This window comes from Crocodylus porosus, unplaced genomic scaffold (genome assembly GCF_001723895.1).
Source record: "Crocodylus porosus isolate Cpor-Errol unplaced genomic scaffold, CroPor_comp1, whole genome shotgun sequence".
Taxonomy (NCBI): Eukaryota; Metazoa; Chordata; order Crocodylia; family Crocodylidae; genus Crocodylus; species Crocodylus porosus.
In genome coordinates this window covers 62,709,064-62,723,269 of record NW_017728931.1, presented here as the reverse complement: position 1 = coordinate 62,723,269, position 14,206 = coordinate 62,709,064, and the positions used below count along the sequence as shown (strand labels likewise).

The 14,206-nt window shown below is 41.2% G+C and overlaps 1 long non-coding RNA gene across 1 annotated transcript; it reads right to left on the bottom strand.

Moving 5' to 3' along the window:
• Nucleotides 1-7,922: 7,922 nt before the first annotated feature.
• Nucleotides 7,923-12,849, bottom strand: LOC109316860. The gene is made up of 2 exons (XR_002102931.1): nt 9,717-12,849; nt 7,923-8,310 (listed from the first exon to the last, which is right to left on the bottom strand). It is a non-coding gene; the product is annotated as an uncharacterized LOC109316860 (long non-coding RNA).
• Between the last annotated feature and the right edge of the window lie 1,357 nt (nt 12,850-14,206).

Genomic DNA, 14,206 nt, shown 5'->3' with positions numbered 1-14,206 from the left:
GGGAAGGGCCAAGGCTGCACTGCCACAACAAGGATCAGGCCCCTCGTGGCTCCCTCACCATCTGCTGCAAGTCACACATGCCAAGCAAAATGCCTTTGCGTGCCACACTGGCACGCATGCCGGGAGTTGCCTACCCCTGCTTTAGACAGTTGTTTACAGCCTAGGGAGATGCTTTTCTCAGGCATTTTGCTTTTTTCCACTTAGAATTAAATTCTGCCTGATTTCCACTTGAATCCTAAATCAGCCTATCTTCAGTTGAGAAGCAGCCCCAAATTGCCAAAAGTGTTTTGCACTAGTGTTTTGTTTGTAGAAGAATCTGAAAGCAGGAAGGGCTGGTTAAGTTGCAAGTTTGCTATAGCAGTTTGTACAACTTTGAGCAGACAATAGATATATTCTGAATATTTGTATATCCGGCCTTTTTTTAGTTTTCTTTCAAGCCCTACATCAGCTATATTTTATCCTTTCTATCTTATTCCTCATTTATATGCCTGCTTCAGACCATCTCCAGCCTGTTAGCTAGCCCACAGTGAAAAAAGTTGTTCTTGAGTTTAACCAAAAAGAGATTTGTCCCCAAACTGACACCATTTAAGTCAAATGAATTTTCTTCATCTCTCCATGCAATAGAAGTGGTTTCACCTTTAGTAACTGTCCAAATCCTACAAACACAGGAGACACTGCAGCAATTCCATAGAGGAAGCCTTTGCCTGTAAATGTGGCCATCTCTTCCCAAAATCTTGAAGCTGCTAGTAGAACCGCCAGAGGGCAGTCTTATACAAGAGCTCAATAAAAATTGTTTCAAACCAGATACATATTTTAGAGTGATGCAATCAAGCACTGTTGAAGGAACCAGGGTGGATGTTTACTTGATCAATTTTATAAAAATTTTAGGCAGAGCCTGGTCTTTGCTGAATCAGCCTTGTGGCTTAGAAATACCTGAAAGGACCACTGTAACAGCAAAGGCACGCCTTTGCTTCTGAGGCTTGAGGCTTTACATGGCATGACTGACTGGATGCTGGGGATTGCTGTACAAACTGTCTGCTAGTTTAAGCTGATTAGAGTTTTGTAATTTATGGGCAAAGAATTTATACTTTGCACAGATACTTAAAATGTGTGCAATATAATTAGTAACCTGGAAGTTTGAAAATTACAGTATGAAAGGCGTAGTGAAAAATAACTTGGCTTCAAGGAGCTTCTTCTGCCCCCAAGCCCAGCACCCTAGGGGAGAGAAGATGACATTCACCTGATTTTTTTTTGTGCTGCCAGTCTAGGATCACCTGGAAAACAATTACATTCCCTCCACACTACAGGTAGTGTATTTGCCAAGAGACATTTTGTATGACATGAATAACATGCTTTAGGCTATTTTTAATTCTGTGACCCAACCTTTAGAAAGATTTTATTTTTTTCAACATGCATGGCAAGTTTCAATGAATTATTCATACAGTAATATAGTAAAAAACAAAAAGGACATAATGTCCAATACAAAGAACTTCTCCAAAAATGCAGACCATTACAGTTCCTCCTTCCTTCCTCTCAGAAAAAGCTTGAATGAAAGGTTTTGCAGCATGTTTTAAAATGGAGATGTGAGTTGGGTTGCACCAAGGCAGTTTCAAAGAGGTTAAAGCCAGAGGGGATCATTAGATCATCTAGTCTTCTCTAATCATCACAGAGCATTAAATTTCACCTCTTCAGTTGAGGCCAACAAGAGCTTAATAGAAACATAAGGAGAAGCTGGTCAAATAGATCTGGGATACTTTCCAATCCTGTCATAGAGGGTGTCTGTTTTTTTGGTGCAGTGCTCCTTGAACAAGCTTTAGATAAAGTGCCCCAGGCTACTGGAGCATGGTAATTACCACACTCCAGCAGACTTGATTAATCTGTAATCAGTAATTACAGCATATTAGAGCAGCCTCTGCTTGTGTATAGGCACCCATAGATTTGAAACAGAAATTCCATAGCAGTGGTCTGAGTTCTTTGCAGCAGAAAAAACTTTTTTCTGTAGTCAAAAAAAAGAATTAAAATGGTCATTTCCGGGGAGGCATACCATGAGTTTATCCAGGGATGTCTGGAATCTAACAAGTCTGAGAACCACTGCACTAAATGAAAATAAGGTTGGCCCTAAATAGGCCTTCATTTTTAAGGAAAGACAATTCTCAAAATACAATGTGGGAATTTCCATGTCTATGGAAATAGTATGAAAAATACAGAGAATATTCTTAACAATTAAGCATGGATAAAAAGGAAAATAGCTTTCTATTTAGACTTGTGATGGCATAGCTGTTTTCACTGTTCCTGAGTTTCATTAGCATACAACCCTCATATGCTGACCCTGTCACATCTATATCTGCTGATTCTAAACTGTGTTAGGTGTTTTCTCCCACATATTCTTAAAGATAGGTAGGACTTTCCTGCTAACTTAATTTTAGAATGTGCTTCTTCATTTTCCAACACTACAGATTTTTACCATTTTCCGCTTCTTTCCCTTTCACCCATTACTATTTACCCTTTAATTCTTAAAGATAACAGATAGTGAATAATTGGATTCTTGTGTTTTAACTTCCTTAAGGTGATTCACTTATAATACAGGATGGATTTTTGCTGTCTTTAGTCTATAGAGGACACAGGGTAATGGGCTCCTAATTTAAAATGTACAAAATAATGAAAAAAATAATATTTAATCCAAGCATTAAATTCAATGAATTTTACTATTACAGTTTAGAAAAGTTCTTAATTCTGTTAATGCAATTATAGTATTTAGACTGCTGTGCTTGATGGAAAACATACATAGAAGCTGGTTGTATGAAAAGCATGATTGATCTGGAACTCTGATTTGTTTCAGAAGGAAGAAACAAGTCTGCTGTGCCCTATTGCATTGACTGATGCAAGGTGTAGTCTAAATGGGATTTTATACTCTATGCTACAGTTTGTTAGCTTTTCCTATCACAAAAGGCAATGTCATAGAACAGAAGTAGCCAGGAGAACCTGACAGTTCTGTTAGCTTGTTACTATAAAGATCAAATAAGTAATGACAAATACAGGGAATACCTGATTCTTGTGATAAATGTTCACATTTTAAGAAGGATCCCCATCCTTCAGCTGTTATGAAAGTGCACGTATAAAACTCTCAGGAACATACTGCAATAGTTTCATGTTCCATGTTCACAAGAAGCTCTACAAAGAGGCTTTGTAGAAGCAGAATCCAAAGGTGAAATTTGGAGCCTACTGCAGTTAACGGGAATTTTGCCTTTTATTTCAGTACAGCCAGGATTTTGGCCCATGACTTCGCTGTATGAGAATTTATCAGTGTGCCATTAAAGATGCCCTGTTCTTACCCAAGGGCAGGGTGAATTTACACTGCTGTAAAAGGTGAGCCTACAGCTTCTGTAGACATACCCAAGCTAACTTTTTTTTATCCGAGCTAGCCAGTTTAATGACAGTATAGCTGTAACAGCACTGGGCTCAGTACAGGAAACAAATCTCACCTAGTACCCTGACTAAATGCTCAAGCAGTTCACCTGAGGAGTTTAAAGTTAGCATAATTATATCTGGTCAACAGAAGCTGTTGTTGCACATTTGGTCCAAATGTGTATTAACAGCTCCTGTTGACCAGATATAATCACGCTAGCTTTAAACTCTGCAGTGCAGGGCATGTATCTACAGCAGCACAGAGCTCAGCACAGGCTTACTGCTTGAGTGTTTCATCGGTTAGGAGATGGTGGGGGCAGGAAGCTGCTGTGGGTCTGACTGGCCCCAGATCAGACTCAGCAGTCTTCTCTTCACTCTGCTTTGTATGCAAGTATAAGATGAGAGGCTTTTTTCCCTCCTGCTGAGGGGAAAAAAACCTCAGCTTGTATTCAAGTAAATATGGTATATGTAAATGAGTGGTTGCCTCCCTCACTCCTGTATGGGCCTTTCCAGATTCATTCTAATCCTCCTTAAATGGGGTGCTTCAGCCAAGAAACAGATGTAGAGCAGCAAGTGGCTTTAGGATTATTCTTTATGCCTCACTTACCTCCCACTCCAACAACTGTATCTGGTAGTACTCACTGCTACAGAAATGAACATCCCTTTAAATAATGAACACCAGTATGAGCAAAATGCAGGAAAGATCACTAGTCTTTAATGTTTTTTATGTCTCAGTCTTCTGAAGATCCAAGGAAGGCTACTATAATGCTCCCAGTAGACACATCTGACAGAAAAATAAACAAAGGTTTTAAAAACTTGCTGGAAAAGTAAAAAGAAAAAAGAATTGGATCAGAACTCCCTCTACTCCCTTCGTGGGTATTTCTGAATAGACTTACTCTTGCCCTGATCAGTGCTACTGAAAAGATAAGGTGAGGTAGTTAAATAATCTAAGTAGAGAAACCATTTTGGTAATTTTCAGAAAAGAAAATAGTCATTTAAAAAATGAGGCACTGGAACCGTTTTCATGTGTAAAATGCTTTTTCATGTGTAAAATCTTCTGTATACTTTTTTAAGTGTCCTGATTTTTTTTTTTTAAGGGTTTTGTTTTTTAAAGAGCAACCCCAAGAATAATGCATAGGCTTTGCTGGCCACACACATTACTTGTTCAATAGGTTTCATTTACCAGTTTCCCCCATAAGTCTAAAAGATTTTCACACTAAGGGCCTGATCCTGTAGAGAAGAGTTTTGTATGAAGATCCCAGAGCTAATCTATTGTGCAGTATTCAGCATATAAACTATCCCCTGGAGCTTCCTTAGATTTTTTTCATTGCCTGACACAGGGAACTTTGCCACTGATGTAATCTGCTGAAGCGTACAAAGAAATGAAGTAGTTATGGATTCTCATGTATAAATGTATAGTGAGTCAGATCCTCAGCTGGTGTAAATTAGTGTAGCTTCCTGGATTTTAATACCGCCACACTGATCCATACCAGCTGAAACTCTTGTCTGAGTTATCTCTGTATCATTGTACAACACAGATACTTGGATGCCCATAGTAGAGATTCACAAAAAGAAAGGCTAAAAAGAAAGGAGTACCAAATTAAGCCAAAAGAACAAGCTCTTTTTTCTGTGATTCATTTGTGTGGCCAATAACAGAAGGTTAGGAGTTTCAGGATCAGATCACTAGGGTGAAATCCTGGCTCTACTAATGTCAAAACTACCATCAGCTTCTACAAAGGTAACATTTCACTCCTCAGGTTTTGTTGGTTTGTGAGTTCCTAATCAAAGATAAAGCTGATTATTGAACATTTGTGTTACTCTTTATCTGTCCCTGCAACAAGGGCTATGAACAGCATGAGAAGGGGCAAAGAGGCACAAAAACAAGAAAATCCCTCAGCAAAGGACTGTCTTAACTACACATACTGTGCTTTTTTAAATTCTTGAGATTTGTAGGTATTTGAAAACACTCTATCTGCTTGCAGATGTATCTTTTCCCCCAAAATCAACCCCCCAAAAATTGTGGTGCCTGTCTTAAGCACTAAAACTGATTTCCTGCCTGAAATAGAAGCTCCCTATTTTGATTTCTACTGTACTGTGTAGCAGCAGTAGCCCTACTATTCAGGCAGCTGAGGGAGTCAATTGACTTAATGGTGTAGCATTCTTCACTCAACAGGTGTTAACCATAGTCTCGCCTTTTTAATGGTTGTGATGTTCCACGCAATAAGCCGATCTTTGTTTGCTCAATTTTGCTGTCTGCTACCTGTTCCTGGTCTCTCTCCTATTTCACAGCCTTGGAGACTATTTAGCTCTTTTCACTATCAAACATCTATCCAAGACCAAACTTCAGCAGTAGCTAGGGTTTTAGCTTTAGTTAGGCAGGAAAGGGAGGGTGAGTTAGGTGAAATTAGGCTCTGTCCCTGTTCTATGCAGTTATAATCCTGGGAAAAAAATATTTTTTCTTCATTCTGCCTTCCCAGAAACAAGATACAGTAGGTATGGTATACGAGAAAATATGGCACCAAAGTCTTCAGGCATTCCTTCCTTTCACCTGAGATCACCCCTCCAGTACATCCAAAGTTTGTCAGCGTCTTAGGCCAAGCAGTTTCTTCTGCCCTTTCTCTGGTGCAGGTCCTGTGGACATCTGTCAATAATTACACAGAGCATCATCCTGCTCTCAGCATTTCTGTAATGGGTGACTGAATGACTTAGCCATTGGCCCATCTAAGTTCACCTAAGCCTATCTAAACCCTAGATACCTCTCCATGACGGTACTCCTCCAAAGTATCAAAATTTATTTCCTGAGAAGCTAGTGTTGAGGTGATATTGTTGCCTCAACATCTCCTGATCCAGGAGATGTGCAAAAGGCAAGAATTCTTGTGGGTGGTATCTTTCATTGGACCAACAGTATGGTTGGTATAGACATACACAACTTTTCTGGTATCAGTACCGTTCTTCAGTCCTCTGAAGGGCTTCTGTTTCCAGGGAAGGGCATCTGTTGAGGATGTTGCATAATAGACTGTTCATGCACAAATTTAAACCTGTTAAAAAACCTAACAAAATAGAGTTCCTAATCTGATGTGGAAAGCTTCCTCTCTGTTACATTTGAAATTGGGGAATAGGAGAGAGATTTGGGGAGTGAACTAACTGAAGATACATCTGTTTGACTTCCTCTACAGCAATGTATATTCTTTTTTGTAATGAACACCTAAAGAACAAATACAAAGTTATCGGGACCAGCTAGAGAGAGTGTCTCCGGATGCTGGCACACCTGGGATGATCCTCCTCTAGCTAGTTCTGCCTGAACTGAGTTTGGTTTGTACCCCCAGTAAACAAAGCTGTCACAAATCTGGACCGGAGACTCCATTCTTGGCCCCCTTTCAGTCAGAGTCCTGCACCATATCCAACATCTTATATCAAACAGTTGTTCCATGGTTTAATGCATCTTTCAGCAGTTTCCCAGAATTCAGACTACTCCACAGCAGATGGTGCTGCAGTTTCTTTATGCTTAAATTGATGTGGTCAGAAAAACAATTTGGAAAGTCTGCTTTGCCTTAGGCATCTTTCCAGATCAAATTTATTCCCAAAGGAATAATTTATCAGACAAGTGAGCTCAGAAGAGAAAATGCTAAAAATAGTGCTGAACGTGTAAATGCATGACAATAGCCCAGAGCAAACAGAAATCTTGCCTGAACGTATATGTATGGCTTCTCATACATAGTGTATGCTTCTCATACATATTGCATGTATGGTTTCTCACACATATTGCTTAAAAAATGAGAGCAATCAAGCACATATCACATGACAGTGCCACTGAATTTGGTTACACTGGACCAAATGGTATCCCTTATTCATGGAAGAAATGGCTACCACAGCCACACATGCCAGTCATGTCTGAGCTAGACAATCCTGGGCATGGTCATGCTGAGTGAGGAGTTCTATACTCACCCTGCAGTCATAAGAAATAAGACTGCTTGACTGTGGAATCATGCAAATGAAGTCTTCACCCATCATAGGCAACACTCTGGGTTCCCACTCTATGGGAACTTTTTTAACCTCAGAGGCCCCTTTTTCTTCATTCAGGCTTTCAGTTCCTTCACAGAACTGTCAGCTAAAGGACCCTGGAGTTGGGAACCTCATTCATTTTTTCCCAAGCTGTATATCAGCTGCAAAGGAACAGACCTCCCTGAGACCCAGGAGAAGCACTGGGCAGAAAATAGCACAGATGAACTATTCAGGGATCAGCTGTGTCTTAATACACATCATTAAACAAAAGTACAAACTGTTCAGGCTTGTGAGCATGATATTCCATGTCCAGCCTCTGTTTATAATGAAATGAAGGAAGTAATCCTTTGTCTCCTAAACCATTTGATGATTCACAGCATTCTTGGTATGATCCTCATCTGACCGTCTTTCCATGGTACTGCTCTAAAGAATTAACTGTCAGGAATCCATCTTCAAGTCCAAATAGTTCAGTGTGACTGAAACAATCTTAAGATAAGAATTAGAACAGCAGTTCGGCTTTCTAATACTCTTATTCTGACCAGAGACTAGTGAATCAGATCATGCTATCTCTCTGCTTTGTACATTCAGTCTTTCTTTGGTGCTGCCCGCTGTACATTCTGCTTTAATTCTCCACATTAGCTTCAGAGCTGACTCTTTGCCACCAACCAAATGGTAATTACCTACAGTTCATCAGGGCATAGGAAGGCTGCATGCTCATTATATGCTAGAAAAGCTTGTTTCACAAACATTTATACTCCTTTTATTTAAAAAAATAGGGCTACCAACTGAGACAAAAAGCTTTTGAGCTCCTTCAAGTATAAAGTCTTGCTTTTTTTCCTCTGGCAACTTCAAGAACAGCAGTGCTGAAATATCATCTGACTCCAGCTGTCCTATCTGTAAAATCTGTGGAGAGAGAAATGAGAGTGTGTATATACATATTTCTCAAAAATATCTGAACATCAAGGGAGTGTTTTTCTACAGAGAAATGTGTGCCCTCTTTAACATCCATAAACCAGGTACCTTCTTATGCATTGTGATCTGATCCTTAAAATTCAGTGTATATTTTCCAATGTTTGCTTACAAAGTGCTGTTTCTATGAATGTTTTTGCCAGTGAAGTCATTTGCTAAAATATCACAGAAAGAGAATGCCAGAGGTGAACAGACAGCCAGAGCAAATTCATTTAGAAATGTGAACAAATGTTCACAGGTGCTTTCTGAAACATTTACCTATCTTGACTGTGTGTGTTTGTATAGGATTCTACAACATAGAAAAGCCAAGGAACAGAATTTGGCATTGTGTATAGTATCTTTATGCTGTGTAAATTCTATTATTTATATTTGGTTCTCTGTGCCATCAGATTCCACCTTCCATATGCTAGTACTTCTAATTGTAAGTTTATTTTACTTTAAAATGCTAATATATACCCACAAAGCCTATATGAAAATAGCCATTTTGACATGTTTCTATATTAAAAAGTTCTCCAAGTATGTTTCAGAGACCTAAAACGACACTAACCTGGTGATATCACATTATAAAACAGAAAGCACATCATGAAGATCACAGAAAATGTTGAGTGCTCTGCTTTACACATTCACACACTAACTACTTCCAATGCCAAGGCTGAAAAACTAATAAAAGTGATAGAGCAAGATAAAGATAATAGTTACAGTGCTAGACTTGACCCTCCAGCTAACCAGCAAGAAAAACCCAGACAGCAAGAGAAAATAATCCTCATCTATCATCACAATCTTTGCAGGAAAATAAGCTTCTTTCTTGTATTTTATCCTTTAATTCTAGTATCTCCCAATTTATATGTGCATATGTGTTTCCCCCCTTAACAAGTGTCTTTGAAAGCACCAGTGAGTGAAGGTGATGAAGTATACTGAACCACTAAGGATTCTTAGTTAACACAGTTGCATTCTTATTGAACATTAAGAATAAAGAGCAGCCAAAATAGCAGGAAATGTGTTGGCAACAGATTAACATGAACATTGTTTGGTAAAAATCATTGTTTGTTTAATCGAATCATTCTGCTGTTTTAGCAGCTCAGAACAGCAGGCCAATCCCATTTACACAACTATTTGCTTTTCTCTCTGCTATATTTATTTACTTTTTAGGAATGATTTAACTCAATCCATGGAAGCATCAGAAAGAACAAAAACAATCTGTGAAATATACCAACTTTCTGCTTCCTGCAGAGTGAGGCATTCAGTCTTTAAGGGTGTCCAGCACAACCCTTGTTCTCAGCATGCATCTAAAAACTGTTATAATTTGCAAGGAACTGAAACTTGATAAACACATTTCTCACCTCAGAAGATGGGCTGGTTGTTTTGCTGCTGTAAGGAGGCTGTGGCATGATCAGTGGTACTCATAATGTGTGATTTTAATGAGTTTAGCTAAGGACCTGCCAAAACACAGCAAATGATTAGTAACCGGGGATATCTGAGATGCAATACTGAGCCTCTTTAACCAGGAAAAATGTTTTCTGGCCATGGGCAGACAAGGTTCTTTGGGTAAAATGTGATATTTTTTATTAGACCAACTAAATAGTTGGAAAAATTGTGGCCATGGGGTGTTCCAGCAGTTGGAGACTATATCAGGGTACAGAAATGACCTGGCTATGTCCTGTGCTGAGGCTTAAAGAAGTAGGGACAGAGGTTAAGAAAGGCCCAACTACACTGTCTATGTATTCCACTAAGTAGCTGGATAAACCCATTTTATGCCTATTTAGCACAAGAAAACAAATTTACTGTAACCAATAATCTGGACTGAATTCTCTTCACCTCCTCCTCCACTAATTTCATATTACACAAGTAAAACACTGTCCTAACCTGCCAATAAATAGCATACTTTTCAGGAACAAAGTAAAATCATTTCCAGCAAAACATGTTATGTTTTTGCCAAGTGCCGTTACCTCCCTCCTCTGTTATGAGAAAGCATTCTCTCTTTTGTTTCTTTGCTTAAAGGAGAAAATATGAAAATAAATCATCCAGTTCCTCCACCCTCATCTTTGTGAATACATTCACTGAAAGCAAATCAGAAATACCAATCCATTCTACTTCTGATTTTCAGTAGAGATTTGAACATGCAAGTATTCTCAGTATTCATCGAATATTGCTATAAGGTATATAAATAATTTCAACTAGAGGACAGAGAGCTGGACAGGTCAACTAGACTTATGCACTTTAGAAAGTGCCTGGTAATGGTGACCAGAGATTCCTAAAATCCAGGCTTATACATTTCTGGTTGGACAAAATGTCCTAAAAGCCAACTCAGAAAAAATTCAGAATATTAACTAGAGTCTGTATACTCAAAGAACTGAAACTAAACATGTGCACTAGATTTTGCCCTAGAATTATTCCATTAAACTGAGGTAAAATAAAAAAATACCTTGAACCAAAAAGTGAATTAGGTTAAAATCCCTGTTCCTCTCTTTCTCTTCACATCTGTGATTGTTCAGAAATGGGGCAGATTAAAATACTTGTCCTGCCTGCACAAATAAATAGCAAGTCGTAAGAGTGAGTTCACTACACTGCTGCTTTTCTCCCATCTCTTTCTTTTCCTTTCTTCCTCCTCCTCCTCCATTCTTTGTGATTTTCTTACATAGCACAACGTCCACGGCAGACAAAAATTGTTTGCCTCAAAAATATAACTGCCAAAGAAGCTGAAGGAACACTGACTTGCAATGACAGCCCTTTAGCAAGGGAGTTTAAGGCAACTTAACTTACTGCAGTGTATGTGCCCCTAAATCCTACAGGCAATTTGCAATAATTTAATCACATTTTCCTATATTTAAAAAACCCAAAACCTTTTATCTTCCCCATGACTGACTGAAAGACTCATGAAGACAAGGCAAAACATCAGATTAAAGAAAGGAATAGTGAAGTATTAATTTATCCCACTGAAGCTGCAGTACTTACAGAGATCTCAAAAGAGTGGATAAACTTTAACATGTAATGAATGAGTCGCAGTAATGAGGTACTAAAATACGATTTAGAAATGAATTTGCAACTGTAATTTTGAATGTCATTAGTCTTATAAATTGGTCAGTCCCTTAACAGTTTCTTTTAAAATACATTAATTTCTCATGGAAAACTTGCGTGCAAAATACTATTTGAAACATTCTGCGGATTAACGTGCCTTTTTAATTTGTATCTATTGTATAGTGGCATTCAAATGTAAACAAGTTCTTTCTTTCTGAACATTTCCTCTGTCCTTATTTTTACCCATATTCTAGTACAATCTCCTTTTAGTGACATCATAATCATCTTCACAGCAGCTAGTAGTGGTTCAAGTGAGGAAAAAACAGCAGGAGCAGAGGAAGCCTGTCACATACATGACATAAATAAAATGGGAGAAGACATGCATAGAAGATCCGTAATAAAGGCTGCTTTGTCTCTAGATAGAAGGCATTACAAGCTTTTCTAAGATGATCAGAAGGCCTTAAAATGTAGTCCTAATTTTAAAAGCATCTGTATTAAAATAGTATCTCTTGGAGTAACAGATCAGCTCCCTGCATATACTCACTACTATTATTAGCAGCAAAAATACTTTTTTTTTTATTGATTTTATTTTCCTTTTGTTACTACTCCAGAGCCAACAGAGCTTTGAAGGGGCGAAATAAATTCAACTCAAGCTCTCCCCTTGAGAGCAGAATTGTTAAATACATTGGGGACCATGTGGGACATGTTCTTCCCCCACTTGAAAACAAGTGGATTCCATGGGAACAACTAAGGCTGCATTCAAATGCAGACTGCATTTAAAAACATTTTAACTGAACAGATGAAAGCAGGCTTTCACAACCTGCCTGAGGATGCAGGAATCAGAAGGAGCCCTGCTTGGTTTTTAGACAACATTTTGCATTTGAAATATTGGCAGCCAATTTTTGGTTCAGAAACAAAATCCATTTGCCCAAACTCAGGGAGACCTTACAGAAACCCACAATGCCAGAAGTTGCTGGATCATTTTGTGAAGTGTATTTCTGAGTCCCACGAATTGGTGTCATGATTAGCTAACCATTAACACTGGTCATTAGCAGCTAGCAAAATTGAACACAACTAACTCTGATCCCTTCACTTCCTCAATATTATTTTTAGAGATTACAAATAATCTCTTTCACCACCTCTGTTTGGATCAGTTCCTCAGACTCTGATTTTGGAAAAACTGCAACCTCAGAAAAAGACAGTGGCCCTATAAAAACGGCCCATCAGCATTTGCCGTTAAACCATGTACGTTTTCTACCCAACTCCTTTTACCTAGTGAACTTTTTAGTAGTAAAGTTCACATCACCTTATCCGTGCTAGACTTCAAGCCTTGATTTGCTTACATACTGGCAGCTGCAGACTATGCCAGAGGCTCCCGTCTATACGATGTGCCTCCCCACAGAAAGGGGTTTTGAATGTCAGGATTAACATTTTGAATTTAAAGAGCATAAAAATTGCCGTTCCCTAGGTCAGCCCATAGGTCCATTTCCTGGTCTCTGGCAGCAGGGGGGCAGCAAGCAGAGGCTGGAAGGGAGGGGGACCTGAGTTGGGCTGGGGTTTTTTCGCTGTCCCTCTCCCTCCCTCCAACATTCACGGGAGACAAAGCTCTGCCCCTCACTCCCTTGCCCCTTTCCTCCAAGAAAGGTTTTTCTGTTTGTTTTTTTTTATTATTATTATTTGTATCTCTGTCTTGTCCTCGCTGGGTTCCCAGCGATTGTTTTTTTTATTATTATTATTTGTATCTCTGTCTTGTCCTCGCTGGGTTCCCAGCGATTGTCCCCCTCACCTTTAAATATTATTTTAAGTTTGACCAGGCGTTTCCTCCCAAAGCTCCACAAGTCTCGCCCAGGGAGGGGCTCTCAAGGGGGCTCAAAGTGTCGTGGCTCTTTGTCTGAATGCCTTGCTTTGCTGTGAGGGGCGGGAGGGCGAGCGCTCCCTTCCGCCGAGCCCCCGGGGACGGGGTGACACGGAGGGCCCAGCTCGGGGCCGCCTCCCGGGGGAGCCGGGCGCCCCTCTGCGCTCGCTGCCCTCCGCTGAGGGGGGGCTTCCCGCGGCGGGGAGCGGGGCTCGGCGGTCCCGTCGCCCCGGGGCAGGGGAGCGCAGCGGACCCCGCGACGCGGGGGCAGCTGCCGGGCGGGCGCGCTGTCACATGACGCGGTTCCTGGAAAGTTCCTGGAAAGCAGCAGCAGCGGCAGCCGCCGCCGGGGCGGGAGCGGCTGCTGCGGGAGCACTGGCTGGGTGGGGGGAGGAGGAGGCTCTCCCCTCTCTCCGTCCGCGCCCAGAAGCCGGCAGGCAGCCCTCCCGCGCCCTGTCCCGCCCCGGCTGGGGGAGGCGGCGGCGGCGGGCGAAGGTGAGCCGCCGGCGGGCTGACAGGCGCCTCCATGGCAGCGGATGCTTTGTTCTGCGCGCCGCCTGTTCCTCGACAGCGGCTGCGGCGCCCTCCGCGGAGCTCGGCCACCCCCTCCTGCCCGCGCCGCCGGCTCCCTCCTCCGCGCCCGCCTGTCCCGCCCGCGCGAGCTCCAACCTGGATGTGAGGCTCGCCAGGCGGGGGGCGACGCCGCCGGAGCCCCTGCGAAGCTGCGTGCGGCCCGGGCCCGGCTCCCCCGCACGGCTCTTACCTCGCGGCCCGGGTGAAGCCTGCCCTGCCCCAGCTCCACCGCCGCCCGAGTCCTGCCCCTCCTGGACGCGCTGGTGCCGGGCTGCTCCTTAAGCAGGTTTCTCTCAAGGGTTGGGTTTCCCCCCCCCACAATGCCGTTTCGTTTCTTTTGTTCTGTGGTTTGTCGTTTTTTCTGATTTTTTTTTTTTTTTTTTTTTT